The sequence below is a fragment of the Callithrix jacchus genome, chromosome 7 (assembly GCF_049354715.1).
Source record: "Callithrix jacchus isolate 240 chromosome 7, calJac240_pri, whole genome shotgun sequence".
NCBI classification, from domain to species: Eukaryota; Metazoa; Chordata; class Mammalia; order Primates; family Cebidae; genus Callithrix; species Callithrix jacchus.
The window spans coordinates 9,598,021-9,604,672 of NC_133508.1; the positions used below are offsets into that span (position 1 = coordinate 9,598,021).

At 41.7% G+C, this 6,652-nt stretch overlaps 1 long non-coding RNA gene across 1 annotated transcript; it reads left to right on the forward strand.

Moving 5' to 3' along the window:
- Positions 1-1,191: 1,191 nt before the first annotated feature.
- LOC144577134 (uncharacterized) lies at positions 1,192-6,440 on the forward strand. Its single transcript, XR_013520419.1, has 2 exons — positions 1,192-1,449; positions 4,210-6,440. It is a non-coding gene; the product is annotated as an uncharacterized LOC144577134 (long non-coding RNA).
- The last annotated feature ends 212 nt before the right edge of the window (positions 6,441-6,652 follow it).

Here is a 6,652-nt window from a genome sequence, read left to right on the forward strand (position 1 = left end):
TCATCCAGCCAACAGAAAGGCAGTCATTTGAATCTGAAGACAGTGAAACTCTGCCTGCGTCTGTCTGTGTATAGGAATATCCTCTTATTAAATTACAGTGTTTTATAACTTGTGAATAAAATTGGTATCATGTTTACTTCACAAAATCCCCGCTATTTTTCAAATGGATATATATTTAATATGAAATTGAAATTTAATATCTAAAGCACCAAGCAATAAAGCCAACCCACCTAGTTTCAAACCCCGCTTAAGTTTTTTTTAAATTCTGTATCTAATAACATAGTACGATAACACTGAAACAAGATTAACACTATGATACTATTTGTTTAGCAAAGCAAAAGTGTTGCTATGGAAACTGACTTTCAGTGTATCTATGGAAACAGTGACAGTGTTGTAAATAAAGATACTGAAAAGAGGAACCTAGTAAACTTAGCATATGAATTCTAAGAAAAAAGAATAAAGAATGAGGGCCTGCGGGGAGAAAAATTTTATATTTTCTTGTAAGAAAAAATTATCGTGACGTGTTTGTATTAATCTCATGATAGAACTTTGACGCTGGATTTTCAAAACGTTCATTGTGTCTTCTATCTTCTGTGAGTTTCTGTCTTCTTCTTAACTTCCAAATCATAACCGATTTATACTTAAAAAGAACACTTATTGAACACGGTTTCATATGACTCAACTTCACTATGATAGCATTTTAAAGGCCAGCTTACTTTTTCTTAAAATGTTAACATGAAAAAAAATTTGCAGAAAGCATGCGTTCAACTCAATTATGTTTCGAAGTTCTAAAGTAATTTTTTTAAAAGAACTATCCATTATATTTACCAAACACAGTTTTAAACGGGGCTGTTAAAAGAAAGTGAGGTTTTTTTTAAATGTTGCAACCTTCTGAAATCATTATTAAAAGGCAGACAAACATTTATTGAGTTGTAATTTCGATCTTCTGGCTCCACTGTTTCCTGCTGGAAGGGAACAGCCATGTCTTCCCTTTGCTGATATGGACGAGACTGCTGCACACCTAGCAGAGAGTCACACCTGGTGGAAGGAAGGGGTGACGCTATTAGAGGATTGGAATGTGACAAAGCAAAGGAATACACAAGCAGTCAGCAGAATGCAATATAATGTCGAGTCCCTGGCAATAATTACATGAGCCGCCTCAGTTATGTGGAAACTGATCTCACCTCATTTGAAAAGGCAAGAACAGGTGACAAGCATACACCAGGTGAAGCAAGGCAGAGGAAGGGAGGGGAGCAGCGTGGAGCCCACAGCACAGGAGAGAGGTACAGGGCCGACCTCACCTGCACACTCCAGAGGCATCCTCTGCTCCCGCACCCTCATGTCCCCGCTGTGGATGAAGTTACGCAGAGACGGAGAGAGCTGCCCTTTTGGAGCCGAGAGCCACGCTTACTCCTAAATTGTTAGTTCCCGGATTCTTAAAAGATTTTGGTAAGTGAATACTTCATGTTAACCAAGGACTACATATCCTGGTGTTTTAAAAACTCTAGAATAATGTTTTTTTCCTATTTAAATTTGGAATTTTGTCATTTTTTAAGATTCCCCTAAGAGGGAAATAAATAAACATTTTGAATGAGGAGTTTAGACTAGATCCTCAGTCTTCAAATTCTGTTTCAGGTGTGGGGGCCTCCTGGGGGGGGGCTCTAAGGAGGCTGCCTCCCTCCCTCAAGAGAACAGCCCTGCTCCCCTCATCTAAACTCCTTCAAATGCTTGCTCTAAAGCATTGGCTCCATTGCTTGCAAAAATCGAAACAACCTTGAAATCCTCTGGAAAGGAAATCCCTTTCAGCTTTCTATTTCTGTGATTTTCTGGTTAATTTTCAATAAATAGTGAAAGATAAAAGAACCACTAAGCAAACGCTCCTGACCAGAGGCCTTGTGGACCCTCTTGAACGTAGAGCTAAGGGTCTCTCCGTTACACATCAAGGCACACTGAACAACAGGGGACATCTACTGAACACCTATCAGGTGCCCAGGGCAGTTGTTGGCAGGCACCAAGGCTGAGCAAGCCTCCGGTGCTCAGCTCAGGAAAAAACCCAGGAGCCGTCCAGAGTCAGGGTGGCTTCCCGGGAGAGCGGCCTGTGAGGCAGCCACAGTCAGGGGCCCAGTGCTTGGCTTCCTGCTCTGCCATCTCCATAGTGAATTTCCAAATTACTTTCTCATTGATCTTGGGTTTTTAATTGAAGTCTGTGGGGACAAGGGAGCACATATGTGAACACAGGAGAGGGAGGGATGGGAGACGCAGGAGACCATCTTTATCCACAAGGAGATTGACTTGGACCGCTCCAGCGGCCATAGCAAACACGTGACTGAACCTCATTCAGAGAGTCACCTGCAGAGCTCCTAGCTGCTCCAGCAACACGAGTCCATGGCACAGTCTGGAGATGGCCAGTCCAAGCTCAGAGTGGACGTTCCGGGGAGGGCTCTCTTCCTGGCTGGTAGACGTCACCTTCTTCTTGCTGTGTCCTTGTATAACAGGTGGGTTTGGCGGGGAGACGGAGAAGGAGAGGGATGGAGGGAAGCTCACTCTCTGGTTCTCTTCTTATGAGGACACTAATCCCACTGCCTTAGGGCCCTGCCCTTATGACCTCATTATACTTCAGTTCCTTTCTTACTCCAAATACAACTGCACTAGAAGTTAGAGATTCAATGTAGGACTTTGGCAGAGGCTGGGGACACAATGTGGTCCCTGGAATACGATTCCAGCTTGGCTTTTTATCAGTCAAATAAAACAGAAAACAGAAAAGAGATTGTTAGTTAAAAACTGGTATAACCACTTCGTGGAAGCTTACGTCGTCATTCAATATTGTATTTTCCAAGGTCGTTCCGTGACATAGAGAAGGCCTTGAGTTTATGATAAGTGCAAATGGTCACATGGAATTGTGCGTATGTACACAGTTTATTGACGACTATGTAGAGAAACTGACATCTGCCTAAAAAAAGAGCTGCAAGGTGACACATAAAAATACTGATAAAGGGATGCTTAGGTAGTCGGTATAGTTGATATATTTTTTCTGTTATTCTGTATTTTCCAATATTCCTTCGTGAATATATACTGCTCTTTATAACAAAACAGTTTTAATTATCCTATTGAATTTATTGTCATGATTTTTAAGTATAAAATAAATATGAAATAGAATGATTTACACACCACTAAATTGATGAGTTAATATTTTTCTTAAGTTTATAAACTCAAATTGGATCAAATTATTAACATTCAAACTTGAAAATTCTAAACTAAGGTTATTTTTTGAACTTTGTTTCTTAAATGCAATTTAAACATAGTAACATGCATCACTGGCAACAAAAATATTCATCACAAATGAGAGTCATTTGTAAGCTTGCTTTAGCAAAATAATCCCTTTTCAAATGGAACCTTGCACAGAATTCCAATACACAATTCAGATTGAAATGAAGCCCTCTAGTGAACACTGATTTGGGTCCCTGCCCACACCCATCCTCCTAGAGGCCCCCAAGGAATCTTGTTGAACCTGGGATTTCGTAAGCCACAGTTCCAAAGCTCTTGGATAGAGAGTACAGTATGAACCCCAGGTTTGAAGTCCCTGCTTGACAGGTAACTATTTTCACAATATTCAGAAAGTTGTAACATGATGTTGATGAATTACATCACCTCTGGGGTCTCCTCCAAGTCTATAATTCTCAGAATCTATTTGATTAGTGTTGACCATGCTAGTATGCATTTTTGCTTTCTTTTTTTGGCATGGAGTCTCACTCTGTCACCCAGGCTGGAGTGCAGTGGTGCAATCTCAGCTCACTGCAACTTCCCTCTCCCAGGCTCAAGCAATTCTTCCATCTTAACCTCCTAAGTAGCTGGGATCACAGGTGCCTACCACCATGCCTGGCTAATTTTTGTATTTTTAGTAGAGAAGGGTTTCACCATGTTGTCCAGGCTGGTCTCAAACTCCTGACCTCAGGTGATCCACCTGCCTCAGCCTCCCAAAGTGCTGAGATTACAGGCGTGAGCCACTGCATGTGGCCACTAGTATACATTTTTAAATTACCAAATGGGAATCTGAATTAAGAAAAATCATGCGCTTTTATTTAGAAATATCTTCAAACATAAACCCTCGTGGTTGAACCCATTACTTCATAATAAACATAGGCTGCACTTCTGTGTCCCTCAGCCAAATGCCTTTTTAATTTAATTCCTTTTATTTCTTTTTGTTTTCAGCTCTTGCAACTAAAGAAAGCAATTTTACCACTACTGTGATGATTCATTTTATTTGTCAACTTGGTTGGGCCATCATGCCCAGATACGTGGTCAAACATTGTTCTGGATGTTTCCGTGAAGGTGTTTTTGGATGAGATTTCCCTGACGTAGATGAGCCCCACCCAATCTGTTGAAGGCTGAAGAGCACAGAAAGCTGACCTCCCTACAAGCAAGAAAGAATTAGGCAGCAAACAGCCCTCAGACGTCATCTGCAATGCCAGCTCTTTCTGGTTCTGCACCAAACTGTCTTTAGACCCAAACTACAGCTTTTCCCTGAGTCTGCAGACTGCTTACCACCTCCATGGATTTTGGACTCACCAAGCTTCCACAGTCCCGTGAGCAAATTCCTTAGAATATGCACCTATCTCTCTGCTATTGTTTTGTTTCTCTGGGAACACCAACTAATGCAATCACCCTTATCACAAACTCTGTAGAGGATTCTCCATGAGTCTCACGTTTCTGCACATCCTCTGAGTAGAAGCAGTGAGAGTTTTTGTCCTGGAGCATCTTGTCAAAGATGGTTAAACAGTGAACAGCTTTGGAAGACAGAGACACTGTGACCCTCAAGGAAAAGGGCAGGTATGCCTTCTGCTTCTAGTGAAAGGCAGCCTCCCATCCCCCAAGTTCAGGTTCATATCCTGAAATGCGATCCACTGCATGTGCAAATGTCACCGGACCCTCCTTGAGTCACCCAGTGGGGCTGGGGAGTAGGAGAGCCAGAATTGCTGATACTCTGCCTACTGCTTTGCTTGAGTCATAAGTCCTTTTGGTCTTTGACCCAGAGTACTCATGTCTTCTGTTAGCATTCATGAAACTGGGACAGGGTAGCTTGGAAGCTTACAAATAGGGTGAAACATTAGATCGTTCTCAGTTCCTGATGGTCTACCTAAACTCTGCCAAAGGTTCTATGATCAAATCTCATCAAATACATTGTGTGGTGTCTTGAAAATACATCCACAAATCCTTTGACAATCCTGCTTTGAAAAGTACGTTTCAATGCTGCTTCCCTGAGTGTCTGCTAGACTTTGTAACTTGCTTCTAAAGCAATAGAATGTGGCAGAAGTATCCCTTGAAGGGAGGCCAAAGTGGAAGGATCCCTTGAAGCCAGAAGTTTCAGACCAGCCTGGAAAACAGAGCAAGAACCTGTCTCTACAAACAAAAGTTTAAAATTGGCCAGGTGTGGTGGCTCATGCCTGTAACCCCAGAACTTTGGGAGGCTGAGGTGGGCAGATCATTCGAGGTCAGGAGTTCGAGACCAGCCTGGCCAACATGGTGAAATGCCATCTCCACTAAAAATAGAAAAATTAGCTGGGTGTGGTGGTGGGCTCCTGTAATCCCAGCTACTTGGGAGGCTGAGGCAGGAGAACTGTTTGAACCCGGGAGGTGGAGGTTGCAGTGAGCCAAGTTAGTGTCTTTGTACTCCAGCCTGGGCGACAGAGTCAGACTCTAAAAAAAAAAAAAAAAAAAAAAAAGTTAAAAATTAGCTGGGCTCAGTAGCAGGTACCTGTAGTCCCAGCTACTCAAGTGGCTGAGGCAAGATGATAGCTTGGGCCCAGGAGTTCAAGACTGCAGTGAGTCACGATTGCACCACTGCACTCTAGCCTGGGTGACACAGTGAGATTCTGTGTCTAAAAACAGACAAGGGCAGAAAACAAGAAAACACACACGAGCCATTCTGTGGATGTTTTCAAATAAGCAACTATTTACTCTTTCTGTCGCTGTGTGTGACAATAGCAAGGAAGATCCTATTTACTCTGGGGCTTCTTACCTGAGCAATTATACAGTGAAAGGAGCAAAAAAGAAAAATAAAATAAAACCCTGAACACCAGTTTAGGGAATCCGAAATGGCCATTCTGCCTCTTGCTGAGATCTGACCACAGCCAAAGGTGCTGCAGCTCTCTGATTCTCAGGTGATTTGGGATGACTAGTGTAGTCATACCTAGTAGTCTAAATAATTTTGATGATTAAATGAGAAACATGATAGCATTTGCTATGTACTAAATATTGTGTAAATGAATTTAGAGTGATGATTTTCTTTAACAAATTTAACCATCTAGAATTGTGTGTGGCACATGTTATGTAAGTAATAAACCTTGGTCTCTGACATTCTCCCAACACAGAAGATTCATGCTTGGATATGTGTCCATGATCTCAGTTTCTGTGCCTTAAAATAAAATCCATTACTTCCTCTTTTTGTGATTATGGCGAACAGCTTCTTGTAACTGTGATCTACCTTTTAAAAAACTTCAATTTTTATTATTACAAAGCAACACACATTAATATGAATCATTCTGATGAAGATATAAAAGTTGCTGCTACCTCAGTGATACTCTACCTCAGTGTGACTCTACCTCAGTGATAAAGGAAACGTTCTCATTTGGCCAGAGTTACCACAGTGGAAAGA